Raw genomic sequence first — 25,000 nt, forward strand, 5'->3', positions numbered from 1 at the left:
GAATTGTAAGCCCGCAAGGTCAGAGTTCTCTCCCCCTCAACAGCAGTCTGTCTCTGTTAGCTTCTCATTGTATTTACTTATTTTGTATATTATCCCTTTTCACATACACAGCACCATGAAATCATTAGTGCTTTAAAAATATATAATAATAATTAGTGATGCACCAGTTTGCTCGCTGCTGCTCGATACTCAATCAAGCATTGAGGTGCTCTGCCATGCTCATTACTCGATCATGTATCGTAGGTACTCAAATGCCATGCTAGAGTCCATGCCCTGCATGTTTCACTGCTTTTTCACAGCCTGTCAACATGCAGGAATTGCCTGCCATACACGATAATGCCGTAGCCATGTTGGCTACTGGCATTACTGTGATTGACCAGCTGTATCACGTCATCAGGTCTTATATAAGACTCAGGGGAGTGATGCTCTGCACACTTCAGTTAAGGGACAGTTGATCTTGGAGGGCGAGCTTAGAGTAGAGCAGGCATATAAGCAAGATTTAATGCAAAACAGCCCTTAAATACTTAAGCGGGCTTTACACGCTGCGATCTCGCTAGCGAGATTGCAAGCGATGGTACCCGCCCCCGTCGGTTGAGCGACACGGGCATATCGTTGCCCGTGTCGCACAACCTCGCTTACCCCCGTCACACGGACTTACCTGCCCTGCGACGTTGCTTTGGCCGGTGACCCGCCTCCTTCCTAAGGGGGCAGGTCGTGCGGCATCACAGCGACGTCACATGGCAGGTGGCCAATAGAAGCGGAGGGGCGGAGATGAGCGGGACGTAAACATCCCGCCCACCTCCTTCCTTCCGCATAGCCAGTGGAGGCAGGTAAGGAGATGTTCCTCACTGCTGCGGTGTCACACACATAGCGATGTGTGCTGACGCAGGAACGAGGAACAACATCGCTAATGAGAGGTAAACGATTTTTTGTTTTAGGACGACCTCTCCGCGGCAAACGATTTTGGCCGCTTTTGTGATCGTTTTAGGTCGCACATAAGTGTCACACGCTGCGATATCGTTAATGACCCTGGATGTGCGTCACTAACGACGTGACCCCGACGATAAAACATTAACGATATCGTAGCGTGTAAAGCCCCCATTACACTGCTGCTGCAACCTAAAACCAAAAGTCCTTTTCAAGGCTAAATACTGTCCTTTTTTTAAGTAAAATCACTGTTACCAGCATTCTTTTTAGCAATAGCTACCAGCAGAAGGATACTTTGGGATTAAAGCAGCCATAAAAGCAGGGTTGATTGCAAAGCAGTCCTTCGATACTTATACTACTGCTGCAACCTAAAACAAAAAGTCCTTTTCAGGGCAAAATACAGTATTTTTTTGTAGTAAAACTGCTGTTACCAGCATTCACTGTAGGGATGACTGCTGGAGAAGGAATAGTTTGCGAATAAAGCAGGCATGTAGGCAGGGTTTATTGCAAAACAGTCCTTGTATACTTATACTGTGAATGCAACCTAAAACTAAGTTATTTTCAGGGCTACATATATTATTTTCCCTTTTAATACCATAAAATTTGCAGGCATATATAGTATCTACCTCATTTAACATGGACTAGGCATGTGGTAAGGGATGAGAAAAGAGGGCTTTACACGCAGCGACATCGCTAGCGATGTCACTCGGGAAAGCAACAGCCCCCGTCGTTTGTGAGTCACGGGCAAATCGCTGCCCGTGGCGCACAAGATCGCTGGCAGCCGTCACACGTACTTACCTTCCTAGCGACGTCGCTGTGACACCGCACAAACCGCCCCCTTAGAAAAGAGGCTGTTCGCTGGCCGGCGAACAGCCTCTTTTGTAAGGGGGCCTTTCGTGCGGCGTCACAGCGACATCACACGGCAGGCGTCCAATAGAAGCGGAGGGGCGGAGAGCAGCTGCAGAAACTCACACCCACCTCGTTGCCGGCAGGACGCAGGTACGGTGTTGTTCGTCGTTCCTCGGGTGTCACATGTAGCGATGTGTGCTGCCTCAGGAACGATGAACAACCTGCGTCCTGCAAGAGCGACGACATTTGGGAAATAGACGACATATCAACAATCAACAATTTGGTGAGTATTTTACATCGTTAGCAATCGCTCGTATGTGTCACACGCAACGACGTCGCTAACGAGGCTGGATGTGCATCACGAATTACGTGACCCCAATGACATCTCGTTAGCGATGTCGTTGCGTGTAACAGGGCCTTAAGTGCTGTTGATGGTGCAGATGCTGAGCCCATGTGCCAGGTCATAGTGTGCCTGTTGTGGGAGCACAACCAACTCGCTAATCCATGAGATTGATCTTCCTGTACCACTGTTCAGGGGAGGGCGCGGAACATCACTCTTGAAGCCAGAACAATGTGAAAATGTGGTTGGTTGGATGGCAGTTCATGCTTCCAGTATGTTTACCAGCCCCACCCTGTCTTCCACACGTTCCAGTCTCACTAGCCAAGAGTCTGGACGACATATTCTTTACCCTGATCCTCCTTCCTCCCAACATGGTGACTCCCTGGAGACAAATGATCCCACAATCGGACACGCCAAAGAGCTCATTAAAATTTCCATTCTTCTCACCCTGCATGTTTCAAGTGGGACATGAGGAGATCATGTGTAGTGATGCCCAAATATTTGACCAGCTACACTGAGATGAAGACAACGATGGGTAATGCAATTAGTGTCTCAAGAGGAAGATCATGATGAGACACAGTTGTCAACAAGTGATGTTAAGTCAACAATTCAAGAGGACCAGAGTGCGGAAGTGGAAGATGAAGTGGATGATAAAGTTACTAACCAAACCTGGGAAGGTGGCATGCAGAACAAGGACAGCAGCACAGAGGGGGAGGGATCTTCAGCACCGCAATTGGCAGGAAGAGGTTGTGAGGTGGCCAGAGGGAGTAGGCGTTATACTCTTCCCCATATCACATACACGTGGCAAGTTCAAAGGCAAAGGGTTAGATGTTCCCCAATCTGGCACTTTTTTAAAGAAAGTGCGGAAGATAAGAAACAGTCATTTGCAACCTGTGCCATACCAAGATCAGCAGGATTGTGACTAGTGATGAGCGAGTACTAAAAAGCTCGGGTACTCGAAGCTCGGGCCGAGCCTCCCAAGATACTCGTGTACTCGGCCCGAGCACCGAGCCCAATGTTATCCTATGGGAGACCCGAGTATTTTTGTGAAATGACCCCCCGGCAGCATGTAGAAACCCTAAAAATGTCACAAAAGTCTCAGAAGAGTGCTCAAATGACATGGCATCAGCATGGGGAAGACCCCTTGAAGCATTTATCACTCAAAAGTCACAGCTGTGAACAATTTTGTCCAAGTTTTACGCCATTTTTACGGACTCACCAGAAAACCTTCCAAAATGACACCAAAATGAATTTTCATGGCGGAAATGTTAAGGGCACATACCCAATAGTGAGATAGAGCTGGTGTATGTTACTTTTTGAGATTAATACATGAAAGATTTTACATGAAAACCATGTGTGGCACTCCGATGTCCAAAACGCACGTTTTGTGCTTTTTACTAGCGATTTCGGTCATTTTTTTTTTTTTATTCTATCTCCCTCAGTCCGTCGGTCTGTCTCTCTCTGTCTTGTCTGTCCCCCTCTCACAGTCTGTCGGTCAGTTCCCCCCCCTCTCTCTTACTTACCGTTCCCCGATCACTGCCGCGGCGCTGCACAGCTGTTCAAACTCCGGTGGCTTTTCCTCTTTTGAAAAAGCCGGCCGCTCATTAATTAATCTCCTATTCCCTGCTTTCCTGCTTTTCGGCGCCTATGATTGGTTGCAGTGAGACACGCTCCCACACTGAGTGACAGCTGTCTCACTGCACCCAATCACAGCAGCCGGTGTGTGTATACTGTGCAGTGAAATAAATAATTAAATAATTTAAAAAAACGGCGTGCGGTCCCCCCAATTTTAATACCAGCCAGATAAAGCCATACGGCTGAAGGCTGGTATTCTCAGGATGGGGAGCTCCACGTTATGGGGAGCCCCCCACCCTAACAATATCAGTCAGCAGCCGCCCAGAATTGCCGCATACATTAGATGCGACAGTTCTGGGGCTGTACCCGGCTCTTCCCGATTTACCCTAGTGCGTTGGCAAATCGGGGTAATAAGGAGTTAATGGCAGCCCATAGCTGCCACTAAATCCTAGATTAATCATGTCAGGTGTCTCCCCGAGATTCCTTCCATGATTAATCTGTAAATTACAGTTAAAAAACACACACACCCGAAAAATCCTTTATTAGAAATAAAAAACACTAACAAAGTCCCTCATTACCAATTTATTAACCCCGACAAACCCTCCATGTCCAGCGTACTCCACAGTCCTCCAGCGTCGCGTCCAGCTCTGCTACATGGAAGTGACAGGAGCTGCAGAATACACCGCCGCTCCGGTCACCTCCACGCAGCTAATGAGATGAGTATAGCGATCAGCTGAGCTGTCACTGAGGTTACCTGGATCCAGCGGTGGATGCAGCGGTGGCCGCGGGTAACCTTAGTGACAGCTCAGCTGATCGCGCTACTCACCGCCGCTCCAGTCAGCTCCATGCACCAACTGAGGTGAGTATAGCGATCAGCTGCTGTCACTGAGGTTAATCGCGGCCACCGCTGGATCCAGCGGTGGCCGGGAGTTACCTGACTGACAGCAGCTGATCGCGCTATTCCCTTCATTAGCTGCGTGGAGGTGACCGGAGCGGCGGTGTCTTCTGCAGCTCCTGTCACTTCCATGCAGCAGAGCTGGACGCGACGCCGGAGTCCGTGGAGTACGCCGGACATGGAGGGTTTGTCGGGGTTAATAAATTGGTAATGAGGGACTTTGTTAGTGTTTTTTATTTCTAATAAAGGATTTTTCGGGTGTGTGTGTTTTTTAACTGTAATTTACAGATTAATCATGGAAGGAATCTCGGGGAGACGCCTGACATGATTAATCTAGGATTTAGTGGCAGCTATGGGCTGCCATTAACTCCTTATTACCCCGATTTGCCAACGCACTAGGGTAAATCGGGAAGAGCCGGGTACAGCCCCAGAACTGTCGCATATAATGTATGCGGCAATTCTGGGCAGCTGCTGACTGATATTGTTAGGGTGGGGGGCTCCCCATAACGTGGAGCTCCCCATCCTGAGAATACCAGCCTTCAGCTGTATGGCTTTATCTGGCTGGTATTAAAATTGGGGGGACCGCACGCCGTTTTTTTTAATTATTTATTTATTTATTTTACTGCACAGTATAGACCCGCCCACCGGCTGCTGTGATTGGGTGCAGTGTGACACCTGTCACTCAGCGTGGGGGCGTGTCTCACTGCAACCAATCATAGGCGCCTGTGGGCGTGGAAAGCAGGGAATATGAGATGGCTGTGTACAGAGCACAGCGCGCCCGCCGGTATAAAGGCTCGGTCACGCTGTGCGGGCCGGCCAATCACTGCAATTTCACAACTAACAGGGCTGTGGCATTGCAGTGGTCTGCCAGCCAATCCCTGCATGAGGGCTGGCTCTCAAAAGAGCGCCAACATGCAGGGATGAAGACCACGAGTAAAGCACGAGTATTGCAAAATTACTCGGTCCCCGCCGAGTAGCCCGAGTACAGTGATACTCGTGCGAGTACCGAGTAGTAACAAGCATACTCGCTCATCACTAATTGTGACCACTACCAGCTTAACCATCACCAGCATGCTCAGGCACATGTCATCAAAGCAACTGACTAGGTAGATTGAACACCTGAATCCACAATCAGTTTCTGCAGGTGACACTACTGCCTCTTTCCCTGTGCTACGCACTTGCCAAATTCCTGCCCTGCACCTGTCATTGCACATTGGCAACCCCCATCAGCAAAAATGTCCTCTGCCTTGTCCCAGATTAGCGTTCAGTTGTCCCCACCCCAGGCCTTGGAACGCAACCAGAAATATGCAGCCACCCACTCACAGGCCCAAACACTACACGTGCAGAATTCCAGACTGCTTGCCCTGGAATGTTGCTGTTTAGGTTGTGGACACTTAGGTTTTCCACAATCTCATCGCAGTGGCCATTACTTGGTACTCTGTCCCCACCCGTCACTATTTCTCCCAGTGTGCAATCCCCACATTACAAATGCACATGTCCCATAACATCACCTGTGCCCTGACCAACACAGTTACTGGGAAGGTCCATTTAACCACCGACACAAGGCAATAGCTCATGGACAGGTAAGCAGCATTTCCCTGACAGCATACTGGGTGAACCTTGTGGAGTCTGGGACTGAGTCAGACCCTGTGACTGTACACATGCTACTGTGACGCCCTGGCCAAGCCAGGTAGTCACAGATAGGGCTCCGCATTACACCAGTACCCTAACAAGGTGACAGCAACCAAACATTTAAACCCTAGTCAGCCCCCTCAGTGCTTGATGGACACACCAGGGGGTGGAGCCAGGTGGTTGGACACGCCCACCGAGGAGTTTGGATGGCCTGAGGCAGGAAAAGACAGTAGATCAGTTTGAGAGTTCAGTGGAGGAGGTCAGGCCTGTGTGACAGGCCTGTAGCAGACAGATGCCAGGGTAGGGCCTCTGTCTGCATGAGCCAGGAAGACGGCTCAGTGGAACCGTGGTGGACCAGGACAGGGTAGTGGCCCCCCGGTACCGACCCGGGGAACCGACTCGGAAACCGGAGCATAAAGGGGGGTACTCAGACCCTGTAGCTAGGTCCAGAAGCTACTGGGGGCTAGCTAATTAACTGATTGCGGCCAGGACTATAGGTCCTGCCCCACCCAAAGTCCCAACTGAAGGCAACAGCCCAACGAGGGGGATAGAAAGCCACCGCCACGGCAGAGAGATCCCAAGGGCAAAGGGCTCCTTAGGCGACCACAAGCAGAGGAGCGGACTCCTGTAGTTGCAAGTGCAGGTAGTCCACCATCACAAAACAGGTGCGGGAGAAAGACGGAGACCATCAACCAGGTGGGGGACCAGACTGCAGCCGGCTGCGGGCACCGATCACCATCACTTTGGTTTACCAGAGACTCGTGTGTTTACTTATAGTGAGTACATCAGTGCCCTCTGGCCGCCCATCTCCCTGCACCGCCCAAACTCCCCCCAACGGGTCCCGGGGTCACCATCCCTACTCATGGAAAGGTTAACAACTTGCTGCGCAACATCTCCCCCGGGTGCCCCATAACTGCAGCGGTGGTGTCCACCATCACCACAACCCGTGGGTGGCGTCACAAACTTAAACACGGCTCTGGCCGTACACCTACATCCCCAAAACCGCCAACCCCTTTTTTGATCGGAGTGACCGCAGGACCCCTGGGTCCGAAGACCCTCGAGCCACCCACTGAAGGTCCGGACCCGAGCGGCTTGGCTGCCGAGCATGGGGCGGCACACCCCCAATGCCTAGAATAGCGGGTCCTAGTTCCATCAGAATTTCCCTAACCTTCTACACCAGTTGCAAGACCCCCTCTTCCTCCTCCTCCTCCTCCTCCATCTCCGCATTGTTGCCCATATCAGTGGTAAGCTGGAAGCAAGCTGGAGAAACACTTTAGCACTGCCTCGATGAAATGGCAACAGGCTCTGCTGAAACAAATTTCTTTAGGTGACAAACAGCACACTGCTGGAGAGTTTTTGAAAGGTCTAACAGACCAGACACATCTATGGCTCTCACCACTGAACCTACAACCAGGCATGGTCGTGTGTGATAATGACCCTAATATGAGGGCGGCTCTGGAGCTTGGTAAGCTCGCACATGTCCATTCCTGGCCCACGTGCTCAACTTAGTCGTTCTGAAAACCTACCCAGATTTGCCTGAGCTACTTGTGAAGGTATGCCGCACATTCACCCATTTCTGCAAGTCGGCTACAGCTGCCGCTGGTCTGGCAATGCTGCAGTAGCACTTGCAAGTGCCAGCTCATCGACTAGTGTGCGACATGCCCACATACTGGAACTACACATTACATTACACATGTGAGCATTTATGAGCAGCAGAGGGCAGTAGTTGAATACCAGCTCCAACATGCCTGTCACTATTCCGGTCAGCCTCCACGCATAAGAACCAACAAGTGGGCATGAATGTCTGACATTTGTGAGTTTCTTTAAAACTTTGAGGAATTGACCAAGATGGTGAGCGGTGATGAAACTATAATCCGAGTAACCAACCGACTTCTGTGTCTACTGAACATACTATCGATTGGAAAAATGCTTCCTTGGTGAGTTTATGCAGTGTAAAAAAAAGCACAGTGGGAATTAGATTTGTATTAGTCCCTTTGCTTGAACTGTGAAATGTTGAGTTTTTGTATACCACAAAACCGGAAAGCTTTTGATGGTTCTTAATATTGACTCCATCCAAGAACATTCAGCACTTTCACCTTGGATCTTAACATTTTTCCTCAAGACATCCTAAGTGGCTAAATCAAACACTTTAATGATAATATCTGATCTCAGTGCCCTGAATCATTTGTAAGTTAATAGACATCAGTAAGGCGGAGGCTACATAGTGACATTGGCTGTGGCACAGGGTCAAGCGGTCAAAGATTGCTGAATGCTGTTGCTACATCACCGCACAGTGCAAGTGAATGGGGTGGTATTTGTGACCTAACAGTTACTGCAAAAAGCAAAAAAATCAAACTAGTCACGACTTTTGCCAACTTGCTAGACAACTTCATACCTCTTTGAGGCTCATTATAGAACCTCTTTTACCGTCACTATGCTGCAATTTAGCAGTGGCATACAGCGATCTGACGTCAGAGTCCTCGCTTAGCCTGAGACACAGAGGTAGATCTAGATGGTGCTAAATTGTTCTGGTCCTCGTATAAGTCCCTTATTATCACCACCAATGTTTCCACACAACATCTTGGCTAACTAATTTAATGTAAGAAAGGTCAGTAGTCGTTTTTAGAAAGTAGGTTGTAATCCTTTTTGAGTATCATAATATTTTAGCATTATTCATGTGCATGTGCAGCTTTCAGGTTTGTTTTTTTCTCTTTTAAATCACTTAGTCAACATAAAAAAAATTTTGTTTAAAAGAACAGAAAGTCCTCAGTGGTTGATACCTTTTAATGGCTAACTGAAAAGATGGTAATAATTGCAAGCTTTCGAGACTACTCAGGTCTCTTCATCAGGCATGGTATAACACAAAATCTGAAGAGTCACATATTTATACACAACAGGACATAGAATGGGGCAGTAAAAAAAAAACAAAAAAAACAAAGTTATATGAAACAGAACTATCACTATGGGAGGGGGACAAACTGTTGTGGGGCCATAAATACTTATATTTAGTATTTTTAGTATATATGAGTATTTATGGCCCCACAACAGTTTGTCCCCCTGCCATAGTGATAGTTCTGTTTCATATAACTTGTTTTTTTTTTGTTTTTTTTTTTTTTTACTGCCCCATTCTATGTCCTGTTGTGTATAAATATGTGACTCTTCAGATTTTGTGTTATACCATGCCTGATGAAGAGACCTGAGTAGTCTCGAAAGCTTGCAATTATTACCATCTTTTCAGTTAGCCATTAAAAGGTATCAACCACTGAGGACTTTCTGTTCTTTTAAACAAAATTTTTTTTATCTCTACTGGCTAACATGGTACAAAGATATATTTTACTTTAGTCAACATAAGACAGTAGTATAAAAATTGGAGGACAAGGAGTACAGTGCAAATAAGTTTAATAAAGGATAACTGGCACAAGAAGGATTAGCAGCAGACAAGCCGGCAGATAAAACAATTGTACATAAACCAATATATGTTACATACATATAAAAAATGGTAAGTCATAGGCTGGGTCAATGTTAATACATACAAAAAAGCATCCAGCACAAATTGGGCATGATATAGAGTTTAGACAATTGTTAGGATAAAAACCAGCACTAAATAAATACTACAGTACATATATGTACTCTGAGGTAGCAGGGATACATTCAGTACATACAATAAGACCCAAATGTCACTTAGGCTAAGTTCACATTTCCGCTAAAATCTATCAGTCACAATCCGCTGCTCTTGTAAACAGCGGAATCCGTTTAGCGGATTCCGCTGCTCCCATAGACTTGTATGAGCAGCGGATTGTGACTGTTGATGCTGCGTTGCACCCTCCGCCCGACTGATCAGTCGTGGAACGACTGACCGCCGGGCGGGAGGAACGCAGCATGTAACGTTTTTTGAGCAGCGAGATCCGTCGGATTTCGCTGCGCATGCTCTCTGGCTCCCTGCACACGTCACCAGCTTTGGTTGGTTACCCGATATTTACCCTGGTTACGGTGCAAGGAGCCAGCGCTAAGCGGTGTAGGCCCGTAACCAAGGTAAATATCGGGTAACCAAGGTAAACATCGGGTGCTTTGCTGTTACCCGATATTTAGGCTGGTTACGTGTGCAGGGAGGCCGACACTTCCCCGCTCGGCCCCGCCCCCTCCCGCACTCCGCACATGTATGTACACACACACACACACACACACACCTGTCCCCAGCCATGCAGACAAGCACTGACACCCTCGTCTGGCCCCGCCCCCTGCTCGGCTCCGCCCCCTCCCGCACTTTGCATGTGCACACACACATACATACATACATACATACATGCACATACACACACTCACTCACTCACAGATACACTCACCTGTCCCCAGCCATGCAGACCGCAGCACTTCCACTGACATCCTCAGCGCCTGGCCCCGCCCCCCGCTCGGCTCTGCCCCAGAACTCCGCCCCCCGCACACAACGGAATCCGACAAAGAATTCTGTTCTTTGTCATCCGTTGTACAGCGTTGAACAGCGCATCAGTCACATGCGTCAAGCGACGCATGTGACTGATACAAATCAACGGAAATGTGAACTTAGCCTTAGTAAGAAGCTACAGGTGCTGGTAGAAAGCAAACTCTGCAAAAACAAAGTGAATGGTAAAACAAAAGTCAAGGCTTAACAGTCAAAGATGGACAAATGTAGCCACCATAAAGTGCTAAATGGATGCACATAAACAATCAGGTATAAATGTGAGACATAAACATTGGATTAAAACCCAGCCAAGAGAGTAAACATACCCATAGAAAGTACAAAGCCGGCCTGATAGCAGCAGAGCAGACCCCCCAGTGAGAGCCCCGACGTATACGTTTCCAAATCTCTGTAATCGGATTATTTCATCAGGGGGAGGTGGAACGCTGTGAGGCAGCCATGTGTATTTATACATGGCGCCCCCACGCTCCAGCTGCTCCACCCCCTCATTGTCAGCGTGACCAGTCAATCGCGGCTGGTACCCGGCGCCGTCGGCCGTCAATGCCCCTTAAAGGTAGCGCGCATGCGCGGAACACGGGGATGCGTCACCCGCGAACCGCGCATGCGCGCAGGCGATAATGACGCCGACAGAGCCGGGCCAGCAGGCCACTGACGCAGCCGCGCCGACAGGGGGAGGAGAAGCGAGAGCGAGCATGACAGACAAAGATACATGGTCATGAAGGTATGACATGAATAAGAGAGCCTATACTATGACACAAAATATGCAATATTAAACCCCAGTTGTGGCACAAAAGGGAATAGTTAATGTATAACCATAGCACAATGTCCAGGATGATACTCGAAAATATATATAAGTAAATATGAACACTGTGCCACTAACGAGAAGACAGATATTATAACACAAGGTATTTAGTATCACTTCAAAGTGTCCTAGTCGTGGCACAAGAGAAAAAATAATCAATATATAATATATTATATGAGCCCCACATCCATAATTGAATCAAAAAGTATAAGTAAAAGGGTGTGAACAGTGTGACACTGAGGACAGATCAAATACTATAACCCAAAGTATCAAATATTACAGCCAGTATCCTTAGTCGTGGCACAAAAGGGACTAACTAAATAACTATCAACAGTGCCACACTGGTGGAGAACATGTATATTATAACAAGGACATTCAATGTAAAAAGTCCTAGTCGTGGCACGAGAGGGAAATAATCAACATATAACAACTCCGTAATCATATAACATTGATGAAAAAGCATATATTAAAACACAGAGTATACAGTGTTACTACAAGTAACAAGTCGTGGCATAAAGAGGAAAGTAATCAATATATAAAAGGCTCCATGTCGATGTTCGATGTCAAAAGCGTGGTTCCAAAAGAGTGCCAGCAAAGTTGAATCAATGATTCTAAAAGGAAAATATGCAAAAATTAAAAATTAAAAACAAGGCACAAAAACCAGGGAGAACAAAGAAGAGAGCAGTCATCGTAAGAAGGGTGCAAAACTCAGATGCTCATTAAGTCCCCTCGGGGATAATGTTCCCAAAGTGTAAATCCAGCGTGTTTCATGCTGGGCAAGTGTTTTACGTACATTGCCACCCCTCGCCCCCCCATGTATAACATCAATGCCCCTGATGCTCAGGGACGTTGGGTCACAATCGTGAAAAGCACGAAAGTGACGGGGAAGGGTCTTCAGGGTAGAGGTGTCAATCACTGTCCGGGCCGCAGCAATGTCCCTCACATGCTCCCTCACACGTCTGCGCAGCTCCCTACTGGTGAGGCCCACATATATCATGTGGCACTCGCACGTGGCATAATAAACCACATTGCTGGTGCCACACGATATGTAGTGGCGTATATCAAAGCTGCGCAGACCGTCAGCAGAGGTGAAGGTGGAAATCCGAAGGACATTGCTGCAGGCCAGACAGTGGCCACAGGGAAAACAGCCCCTGAGGGGAGTACCAAGATCCAAAAAGGTGGTAGGTTGATTTGGAACATAGTGGCTCCGTACAAGCATGTCACGTAAATTGCGTGACCTACGAGGCGTCATCAGAGGGTTTTTGGGTAAAAGATCACATAAGGTAGAGTCAGACAAGAGAACATTCCAGTGCTTGCTCAAAATAGATCGCATATTGGACCATTCATGATTGTAAGTGGAAATAAACCGAATTTGGCCAGGACTTGAGGAACCACCGGTTTTAGCCCCACCACTATATAGTAAAGTGGATCGAGGAGTGTGCTTTGCTCGTAGATAAGCCCGTTTTATACTCCTATTACTGTAGCCCCGTTCTTGAAAACGAATTTTTAAATCTGCCACCTGTTCCTCAAAAAGAGGGTCAGACGAGCAGATACGTTTCATGCGTAAAAATTGACCGGTGGGGATGGCCCGAATGGTGCACTGATCATGGGACGACGAGGCATGAAGAAGGGAATTAACCGAAGTTGTCTTACGGTAAACATTAGTCTGGATCAGAAAGTAGTAGGTGTAAGAATAAAATACCGATCTACTGGAGATGGTCTACTCAAATATTCGATATGTCATTATTTATTTTAATTTTTCTGCCCTTTGTTTTTTTTAACATTTTCCTTTTTTGCTCTATTATTGTGGGACATAAACCTGATTATTGCCATCTATGTAAGACCATATGATCAATTGATATAGGCTTCAGGGAGTATTTTCAGTCTCCAAATTAATAGACTGGTTGGGCATGATGTCTCTTAGTATTATTACTACTAGTGATGAGCAAATACTAAATATTCGGGTTCCGTGTATTCGTACTGAATATGTAGTAATATTCCAGTATTCATCACAAATAACGAACCTAATGCAAGTCAATGGGGAATCTGAGCATTTTTCTTGAAGATTTCCCAGAAAAATGCTTAGGTTCCCCAATGACTTGCATTAGCTTTGTTAGGGGCAGACACTGAGAGCAAAGGGCCCCTGTGCAAGAATTTTGTATGGGCCCCCACCCCCTCCCTGAGGCAAAAAGTCACCTCTGGGACATGCAGAGCAGCTTGTCCCGGAGAGTCTGTAGCGCAGCGACGTCACTGAGAAGAGGAGGCCGTTGCAGGACACCAGAGAGAGCAGCGGTAAGTGAGTATATTATCACACATTACATGCACATACACACATTTAGTGAATACATGGGAGGCTTCTTTAACAATAGTAAGGTTGTTACCATAAAACAGATCTACCTCTCCATACTGCCCCCGCCCATGCTCCCACTTCAACATATAGTTCCCCTACTTCTCAATACTACCCCTCTATGCTCCCACTTATCCATACAATTCCCCCTTATGCATCCACTTATCCATATTGTCCCCCTATACTCCCACTTCTTGTATTGCAAATATAAAAATGGCTATTTTTGAGTTTATACATTATGTTAAACTATAACATATTGTTTAATCAGACAGACAAAGTGTACATGGTTACAAAATCTTGTGTATGCTTAAGGGTTTCTGTGTGTTTGTTGTACATATACAGACAGACAATATACCATTTTAACAGAAACCTTATGATTTACTTTAGTTCAACAATCTGATGTTTTATGGGTTTGCTACATACACAGACAGACAATATATCCATTTACCTAACTCAAATACCTGATGTGTATTCTGGGGAGATTTGAATATCTGTGGGTTTATTACCCCATTGTCTGATGTGTGGTGTATCTCTGATTCATCTATGCCCAACGATTGGCCATCAAAAGGCATGGATCAATAAGACTACAACACATTAACTCTAAGGGGTACTTTACACATTGTGACATCGCTACTGCGATATCGTCTGGGTCAAATCGAAAGTGACGTACATCCGGCGCCGGTAACGACGTTGCAACGTGTAAAGCCTAGGAGAGAAGATGAACGAGCGTGAAACAGTCAAAAATCGGTGATCTGTGTCACGTCGTTCATTTTCATAATGTCGGTGCGTCTGCAGGTACGATGTTGTTTGTCATTCCTGCAGTTCCACACATTGTTGTGTGTGAAGCCGCAGGACCGACAAACATCTCCTTACCTGTGCCCGCCGTCCACAGGCAATGTGGAAGGGAGAAGGTGGGCAAGATGTTTACATCCCTCTCATCTCCGCCCCTCCGCTTCAATTGACCAGCCGATTAGTGACGTCGCGGTGACGCCAAACGCACCGTCTCCTTGAAGGAGGGATTCTTCGGCAGTCACAGCGACGTCGCTGACCAGGTGAGTGCGTGTGAAGCTGCCATAGCGATAATGTTCGCTACGGCAGCTATCACAAGATATCACATGTGCGACGGGGGCAGGTACTATCGCGCTCGGCATCGCTATCATCGGCTAGCGATGTCGCAGCGTGCAAAGTACCCCTAAGGTTTGTAATTATTGTGCAAACCTCTATTTAAGATCAGATGAAATATAGCACAGACAGAAGCTCATGTTTCCTGCTCCATGAGACGTCCGGGCAGTGATGTCTAGGAGTTCTCTGTCTATGTCATGCTTCTCTGACTTCCAGACAGATGATGTTCAAAGCTCCTGTATGTTGAATATACAAAAGTGTACGCAATATCATACTTTTCCTTTAAGTTTGTATTTCATATTAACCTTAATAATAAAATTACTTATTTGCCTTGTTTAAAGCCGTATCTGAACCTTAGCCTTAAAAATATAGCAAAACACTTCTCCATACAATCCCCCCTATGCTCGCACTTATCCATACTATACCCCTATACTGCCACTTATCTATACTAATCCCCCTATGCTCTCACTTGTTTATACTGATCCCCCTATGCTCCCACTTATCCATACTGGTCCCCAATGCTCCCACTTACGATATCCATACTGCCACCCTATGCTTTGACTTATCTATACTGATCCCCCTATGCTGCCACTTATCCATAATGCCCCCTATGCTCCCAACTTATCCATACTGCACCTTATACTCCCACTTCTCCATGCAATCCCCCTATGCTCCCACTTCTCTATACAATCCCCCTAGGCTCCCACTTCTCCATACAATCCCCCCTATGCTCCCACTTATCCATACTGTTCCCCCTATGCTCCCAATTATCTATATTGTGGCCCCAAGTTCTTACCTCTCCATACTGTTCCCCCCTTCTTCATACTGTGCCCCCCATTTTCCATGTGGTCCATCCACCCTGCAATGCTCTCTCTCTCTCTTACACTGTCCCTCAGTGTGTACTCACAGTCTCTTCAGTCTGACGCCAAGTCTTTGTAGCCTCTGTGGCACAGCGGTAAGCAGTGATGGCCATTAAACATCACTGCTCTGCACCGCATGCTGATGGCAGTTCCAGGCACATAGCAGTGATATTTAATGACCGCCAGCCTATCAGAGGCCGCTCACAAACATGGCAACCTTTAATAGGCTGGCGGCCATTAAACATCACTGCTATGCGCTGCATGCTGACAACACCGCTCGGCATATAGCAGTGACATTTGATGACCCATAGGCCCATTCAAACAACCGCGGTTATTGGTTGTGGGCCTCCTCTATATCAAACATTGGGGGCCCGCAGAAGACCCAGAGCCCACGCTATCTAGCCAGGTCAGTAAAACCCTGGTTGTTAGGGGGGCCCCCTCTCACCTCTGGGCCCCAACTATATGTATGCCAGTGAGGTTCGTTATTCATGACGAATACTTGAAGAGTACTAGGTATTTCGTACAAATAACCGGAACCCGAATATTTAGTATTTACTTATCACTAATTATTACATAACTTAACATTAACATTAGATTTATGCTTATCTATCACAACTGTTAATGCGCCACTCGATAGTTTATTATTTAATTCCATCATCAACTACACCTAGAACTTAGGACGAACTAATTCAATATTAGATAGAAAACAGCTGCTGAAGGTAAAATCGTTGCATAGGATCAGGCGCTATCTAAGCCTAATGTGTGGTTGTGCTCCAGTAAACATTTCCATATACATTAAAGCATGATTATGTCTAACATCATTGATTACCATGGTAGATTAACCACTAAATTGTATAACTCTTAGTGACATTGAACTGATTATATTCAGGGTTATGCAGACTCCAAAAACTAATGTCTTTAATAATGAGACTATCGGATTTTTTTTCCAGATCATTCATTAGGTAGTAAAATTTCTTTTACAAAAATATCAAAAGAAGGACTATTTTAAAGGATAATTTTTCTTAAGGGGGTAAACAATATGGCCGTCTTCATTTAAATACAATGACTCCCCTGTCCACTGGTTGTGTGTGGTAACTGATGACGGTGGGCAGCTATCCTTTGCAAGGATCTCCACGTTTGCTGCTTGTGTAAATACCTCGCTCTGGGAGCCATGTTTTCTAATGAAGATATATGTATATTTTTAAATACATTTTTGGATAGTATGAAGTTGTCATAGCTAGTATTTTGTTAATTATCTCATGATTAGGGACGTTGGTTCCAAACTTATATATATATTGTTCAATTCCTTATTTGCTTTATCTTGTTATAGGGCTTGTGGAGAAACAACTCACTTGAGCTCACTTCTCGAGGTAACAAACAGGAACACTTTCACTTTAAGACTCTAGAAAGTTTATTTCTTACACACAACCAGCTCTCCTGCAAAATATTGTAGGCCCTCTGGCAGCTTCAAAGCAACACAAACACAGTATGGTGTCCGTTCCCAGTCAGGACAAGCAAATCCTTTCTCTTTCACGGATTCCTCTTAGAGGCATAGCAGCCTCCACACAATAAACATGGACCAAACAACCAGTCTCCATCTTAACACATGAAACAAACCCATGGGCAGAGATATAGGGATAACCAGACCTGCTTGTCTCTCAAACTATACGTAAAACCTGTCCCTGGAGTGCCTTGACAAGACTCGTGGCACTACAAGTACCACAGCGGACATCCAGGTGTACATCAGGAACGTCTTTGATACATACTGGCCGCCATGTTATAGGATATATATAGGGCTACTTAGCTGGGGGCGGCCTTTGATGAGTGGGGGCGTCATATCTAATTTTAGGGTGCCAATCTTCGCTATTGGACAGGGAACAGCTGGTTACTAGGGGCCTTCTTAGGTCTAGCTGCATGAATATTAATATATTGCATATGGTTATTATACTGTAAATCTACGTTTTTATTTATGAGGTACATAGAAAACTAGCTATAGTACTTGACGTTGCACAAGGTAGTAACTGTCTCTCCCTATCTGTCTCTGTCTCCCACTCTGACTGTCTCTGTCTCCCTCTCTGTCTCCCTCTCTGACTGTTTCTGTCTCTGTCTCTGCATGTGTAGCACCCACTTGGCAAAGGGGTCGATTGTCTCACCTTTAATCGTCGCCGAGCCGATGATGCAGGTCTCTGCGATGTCACGGGTGGCCTGGCCCAGTTCCTTGGCCCCAAGGAATACAGTAAAATGGAAGGGTGATGGAGGTGGATGATGGGAGTTGTCATGATGCCAACTACAGTATGCAGCCAGGGGTTAGCAGCCGCTGCGTTCGCTGGCTTCTGTTGCGGATGGTAATGTCGCAGCCGAAATGGTACTGCTCACCCACTGGTGGAGCGGGCCCCAGGGGATGAGAAAGAGGGCTGGAGTCTCGGCCGTTGGCGCCAAGGCGCAGGGTGACGGTGCCGGTAATAAGAGACTGAGGCAGCGGTTGTGGTTCCAGGTCTCTTACTCACAAGTTATCTGCTGCCCTGGAGGTACCGGTCCTCACCATCAAGGGCCTCAGCCGATCCCGAGCAGGTTGGAGGTAAAGTCCGGTATGGCAGTCTGTGGGCCCTTCCTTGTTGCGCTCTCTCTGTGTCGGATCTCCGTGGCTTGAAGAACTTGGGTACCCCGATGTTCGTCTAAAGTCTCAAGTATCCTGTCCCGTATGCAGGTGGCGCGGATCCTCACCGTGGGGCCTGGCTACAATCCCGACCCCGGATCTCATGTGTCACTTTGCTCCAGGAACTAGTGGTGGCTAGGGAGACTTGCAATCTCCCCGTCCTGCAGAATTTGGTGATCCAACTTAAAGTCTGTATTGCCCTAGGGTTCTGCACCCTGATCAGCGCCAGTCCCAGGGAATAGTTAATCTCACCTCCAGGCGACCGTTAGTTCTCCTTTGTCCCACAGGTTCTATCAATATCGGGCTCTTCTCCTATCTTCTCCTATTCTGATGGATCACGACTGTCGGAAAGCATGGCTTGCTCATCCAGCGACAGCGATTCTCCACGAGAAAGTTTTACCAGCAACTCATCCAGCAAGCATGCTTCTCCAGTGTCAAGTCCACCAAGAACATCAACCTTTGAAGATGTTATGTCTACCACAAGGAACTTATCCAACTTACTAATAGCCCATGAAATTGTTGCAAATGAAAACTTCCATCTTGATACTATAGAACCCCCGAAAAACAGTTTGGAAGAACGAGTAAAGCAGATTGTCCACAAAGCTTTCTGGGATAGCTTGGAATCAGAACTTAAGGAAGATCCTCCGGAGTATGAACATGCTATCAAGCTATTTGATGAGATAAAAGAGATTCTACTTTCCTTCTTAACTCCTGGCACAAACAGACTTCGGACCCAAATCTGTGAAGTTCTAGACGTGGACCTAATAAGACAACAGGCAGAACACAATGCTGTTGATATTCCAAAGCTTGGCAGTTATATCATCAATCTAATGTCCAAGTTATGTGCCCCTGTTAGAGATGATGATGTGAAGAAGCTCAAGGCCAGTGGAGACATTGTACAAATGCTGTGGGATGTCTTCCACGTACTGGACCTCATGAAAATGGATATGGTGAATTATACGATCTACAACATTAGACCACAGCTCCAACGGCAGTTAGCAGAATATGAGCGAGTAAAATTCCAGGAAATACTTGAAAAATCACCCGATGCACTGAATCAGACCACCAAATGGATAGAGCACGCTCTTAAGGATGCAGTAAAGGCAAAAGCTGAGGAGAGCACATCCGGTGCAAGTGGAGTATCTGTAGACCACCTGAGCCCTACTTTGGTGCTAAACAGTGGTTTTGTGAAACTTCTGCATATGGACTATGACAGTGTTGTGCCAGAGACAGTCATCGCAGATGACCTGCGTATTGTGGACCTAAAGAACAAGCTGCATGAAGTTAAGCTGGTAGCGTGTGTATGTCTTATCACCCAGAATGCCCTGGGCCCTGTAAGCACTACTGGTTTTATTGAACAAGTCAAAGAAATGGCAACTATTCTCCTTCAAGGCCTAAACAAAACCTTAAACTTAAAAGATCCTCTTGCTTCACTGAGTACCAAAATATCATATGAGATGAGCAAATCGCTGGCAGACAGAGGATTACCTGCACTTGGCGCGGAGGCTAAAAGTATCCTGGAAGGACAGATCTGAAGCCTGACTGAGAAGAACCACCCAATCTACAACCTAATTGAAAAACGGATCCAAGAGTACTTGACCACATTCCTTTGTCTTCCCCAACCATACAAGCAAGTTCCTCTACTTCCTGGAGGTCTTACACCAGTCCAGAAGGAAATGGAGTTCATCGGATTTCAGTATGCAAACATTGTCAGTTTCAACAAGCAAGTGTCCGGACCTTTCTATGCCCAGATCTTCTGGAAGCTGCTATTCAGCCCACCACAAGGAGATAAAGCAGAGGCACAGTAGTAGACAGGGTAGCCATTAAATCAGTGCACTCCCCTCATGTATATAGTGGTTTCTAAAGGGAAGATGAAATCTACTTTTATAAAGAATTTTAACATGCATTATTCAGTAGAACCTACTGAATGTTAAAGTTTTATGTTTTTAAGGAAAGCAATGTCAGTTTTTTTTTTTTTTTATTTACAGCAAATGGCTGTAGATTAAAGACCATGGAAGGGGAAGAAAGTAATTTTTAGGCTATGTGCACACATTGCAGATTTAGTTGCAGATATTCTGCAACCAGATCTGCCTCTATGGGCAGGAAAAATGCTGCAGCAAAAAGTGTATTTTTGCTGCTTTTTTGTGTTTTTTCTGCGTCTCCAGCCTTCTCTCAGTCTGGTCAGGTCTCCCTCAGGAAGCTCTTAAGCACGCTCCCGAAGGACCTTGCTCTTACAGTGTCCCAGACTATTCTAACTTGAATGTCTCTGTGTTTCTGCATTTCCCCAGTGCGCCCCCCTCCCTCCTGATGACACAAAGTGGCTGGGAAAAATCCGTTGTTATGGTGACCACCTTTGTCCCAGTTCCTGTGAGGAGCACCTAACTGTATGTGTTGTGCAAGTGTTGTGTAAGTGAGAAACTCCAGACATTAACCTCCTCCTTACCGGGATGAGGTGCAATACCCTGTGGTGACTGAAGCCTCAGGAGCGCCACACCTGTCTCTGTCTTCCTCTCTGATTGTCTCTGTCTTCCTCTCTGATTGTCTCTGTCTCCCTCTCTGACTGTTTCTGTCTCCCTCTCTGCCTGTCTCTGTCTCCTTCTCTGACAGTCCCTGTCTCCCTCTCTGTTTCTCTGTCTCCCTCTATGTCTGTGTCTCCCTCTCTGACTGTCTCTGCCTCCCTCTCTGTTTATCTCTGTTTCCCGCTCTGTCTGTCTCCCTCTCTATCTGTCTCTGTCTCACTCTTTGTCTGTCTCTGTCTCCCTCTCTGTATTTCTGTCTCCCTCTCTGTCTCTGTCTCCCTGTGTCTCTCTTGGTGTGTGTGTGTGTGTGTGTGTGTGTGTGTGTTTCTCTGTGTCTGTGTGTCTCTCTCTCTCTGTCTTTCTCTGTGTTTCTCTGTTTGTGTTTCTGTCTCTATGTGTCTCTGTGTCTGTCTCTACCGATTATATTATTACCTCACACATAAGCTTCTTATATTAACAATGTCCTTCATTGCCTATAGCAACCAATCACAGCTCCTATTAATGACCCATAACTCCCAGCTCCATTGACTTTAATATTTGCAGATTTTTTGTCGAATAACTGTAAAGCGCGGGGTTAAATTTTCCCCTCAAAACATAGTCTATGACGTTCCCTGAGTCAAATGAGGTGTCTCTGCAAAATTTTGTGATTGTAAATGCGATAGCAGGTGTTCCTTTAGTGGACATACACAGATACATACACACATACACTCAGCTTTATATATTAGATATATTTTTACCGTTTACCTGGGGAGAACTGTGGACACTATTGTACTGCCAGTACAACCATTATAATAGCCAATAGCGTATACTTCATATTCTATTACCTATTCTCTTTTCTTGGGGTTATACACTTTTTTATATGTCATGAAAAATGTATAAGAATTTTAATATATCTGTTTTATTTTTAAAATTTTAAAAATGGGCATCTCAGGCATCTCAAACAAAGTAAATGAATTCACAAAATATAATTTATTGTATTACATGTTATCCCGAAGAGCTTAAATTTGCTAATACTCAACACACTAGTAAATGCTTTCAATAAAGGAAGTTTTGAATGTCTGCTGCTTTAATCTAATATGTAAAATACACACGGCTGATGTTCCAAGTTCTTCAAATGGGCACTGCCATTCCAAAGTGGTGATCTGCAAAGTTTCTAAGTAATCAATGCCGGTTGTGCTTGCTGTCTAAGATAATTTTTTTCACAGAACACTGGCATTGGCAGCACATAGCGGGTAGGATATGATGTTATGGTCCCTTAGGCTTCTGGCTAAATGTCAGAAGTGCTTGGTATTCTCATCATCCAAAAAGTGGTTACAGTTTAGTCAAAATAACCAAAAATTATGCACAAAGCATTATGTACATAACATGATCCTTTATCTTATACTAAAATCTGAAGTGGTATGGTATACATGGACCTGAAAGAATATATATCTGTATATCTGAGGGGTCTATAACCCAAAACAGCGCACTGTTATCTGATGCTTTTCTGCAGAAGGCCCCTGAGCCCGCTCTATAAAACTACACTCATGTGTGAAATACATGTAGGCCACTTGTTGGGATTGAGTTAAAAAAAAATTATGACAATGTGATTTGGTAACAAATAGTAAAAGAACTACAAGGTTTATATAAATAATTTAAAAACTGAAAAAAAATACTTGGCCACCGTCAAATTCTTTGTACCAGGGTCTTCTCTTCTGTTTACCCTGGTCGTGCAACGTAGCATTGTTGACATTCCGGAAATGGGCAGCTCTGGTACATTAAATAATCAACAAGAGGATCACACCCATAGAGTGAGTATTGTAAATATATAGTAGAAGGCTAAAAATAAAGTATATTTGCAAAATTAGACTACACAGATTTTGTTTAACAGAGAGAGGGGAGGAGCCACCACTGCCTGAAATATAAATATGGAGTAGGACCCTCCTATAGAGATTTGCCTTGACGTTGGCAGGGGCGGCTCAAATTATTGATCAATCATTTGCTAAAAATCTCAATTTGCATTATAGTACAGTTGGAATAATTGTGAATTTACACTAAAATTTTTTTTTTTGCATGCCATTATCAGGCAGTGCTGGCTCCCCCTCTCTTTGTTGTACCTTAGTTTGGTGGCTGACCCCCACCATGCTGTGCACGCTTGACTTTGGTATGCATATTCCTTCTGTTTCTATCTACATATATATAATTTGGTGTCTGTTCACACGCAGCTACCACGCCCTTTTCCACAGGCATCGTTATTTAAGCACCATATGCTTGGGCCTGTTCCGACTTCATTCATGGCTGCTGGGTGGGCACTGTGAGGGCTAGTTCTGACATTGTCCCAGTGTGTGCGGCATACAGCTGCACGTGCTGGGACGTGGACTGCCTTTATTCGCAGTTTGGCCTGTCTTTGCAGCATGGAAGCGTTTCTGACATGTATCAGGTATATGTGTGCTTTAATATGGTTCTACTTATAATTTAATTAGTTAGCCGTATGGCAAATTGAAATTATAAATATAGAGTAGGACCCCCCTATAGAGATTTGCCTTGACGTTGGCAGCGGCGGCTCAAATTATTGAGCAATCATTTGCTAAAAATCTCAATTTGAATTATAGCACAGTTGGAATAATTGTGAATTTACACTAAAAATTTTTTTTTCCATGCCATTCTCAGGCAGTGCTTGCTCCCCCTCTCTTTGTTGCACAGGTTTTTTTTGTCTTCTGAAATCATGAAGATATACAGTGTGTCCACCCATATCATGACCACCGCCATTAACTTGAGAACGGCGGCAGCTATAGGCATGGAAGTGGTGTCTAGGTATAGTAAAGTAGCCATGCGCTACGCAATGAAACCACCTATTTCACCACCTGGTGGAAAACAATGGAGTTAGCATTTTTATCTCGAAAACGGAACGATATAAAGAAAAAAGGTGAATTGCAAAGTTGTAGGACATCATCAATTCAATACGAATCGACACCTTGCATACAGAAATGCTATGATTAGAACATGTAAAACTCACAAGGCTGCGGACGTGAAGTGATACCTCATGGAGACCTTCCTACAAGTCATTGGATATGGTGGCTGCATGGAGTGGCCTCCACGCTCACCTGACCTGACCCCATTTGAACTTCTTTCTGTGAGGTCACATCAAAGAGCAGGTGTATGCGACCCCTCCACCAACATTGCAGGACCTACAACGACGTATCACAGATGCTTGTGCAAACGTGTCACCTACCATATTGCACAACGTGCAGCAAGATACAGTATGCTGTCCAGAGTCCAGATGTGCATTGCAGCTGACAGTGGCCACTTTGAGCATCAAAGTTAAATGAGCGCAATATGCGTGACCAGCACTCAATGTTTTGGGGGGGTCATAGGTTTCATATCATAGCATTTCTGTATGCAAGGTGTCGATTAGTATTGAATTGATGATGCCCTACAATTTTTTAATTCACTTTTTTTCTCTATCTCATTCCATTTTAGAGAAATGCTAACTCCGTTGATTTCCACCAGGTGGCGCTATAGGTGGTTTCATTGTGTAGCGCATGACTACTTTACTATACCTAGACACCACTTCTATGCCTATAGCTGCTGCCGTTCTCAAGTTAATGGCTGTGGACAGGAGATGGGTGGACACACTGTATACAGCTCTGGCAAAAATTGAGACCACTACCAAATTTTCAGTTTTTCAGATTTTTATCTTTATAGTTATATTTTTGAGTAAAATGTAAATTGTCTTTTATTCTATAAACTACTGACAACATGTCTCCAAATTTCTAAGCAAAAAAATTTGTATTTATTTTCTGAAAATGAGAAATGGTCAAAATAACAAAAAAATGCATTGCTTACAGACACCAAATAATGCAAAGAAAACAAGTTCATAATCATTTAGAAATATCAATACTAATGTTTTAACTCAGGAAGAGTTCAGAAATCAATATTTTGTGGAATAACCATGATTTTTAATCACCGCTTTCATGCGTTTTGGCATGCTTTCCACCAGTCTTTCACACTTCTTCTGGGTGACCTTATGCCACTCCTGGA

General features: G+C 45.4%; 1 pseudogene; it reads left to right on the plus strand.

Moving 5' to 3' along the window:
- The first annotated feature begins 2,654 nt into the window (after positions 1 to 2,654).
- LOC142287573 (T-complex protein 11-like protein 2) lies at positions 2,655 to 20,269 on the plus strand (annotated as a pseudogene).
- The last annotated feature ends 4,731 nt before the right edge of the window (positions 20,270 to 25,000 follow it).

This window comes from Anomaloglossus baeobatrachus, chromosome 2 (genome assembly GCF_048569485.1).
Source record: "Anomaloglossus baeobatrachus isolate aAnoBae1 chromosome 2, aAnoBae1.hap1, whole genome shotgun sequence".
In the NCBI taxonomy this organism is placed as follows: domain Eukaryota; kingdom Metazoa; phylum Chordata; class Amphibia; order Anura; family Aromobatidae; genus Anomaloglossus; species Anomaloglossus baeobatrachus.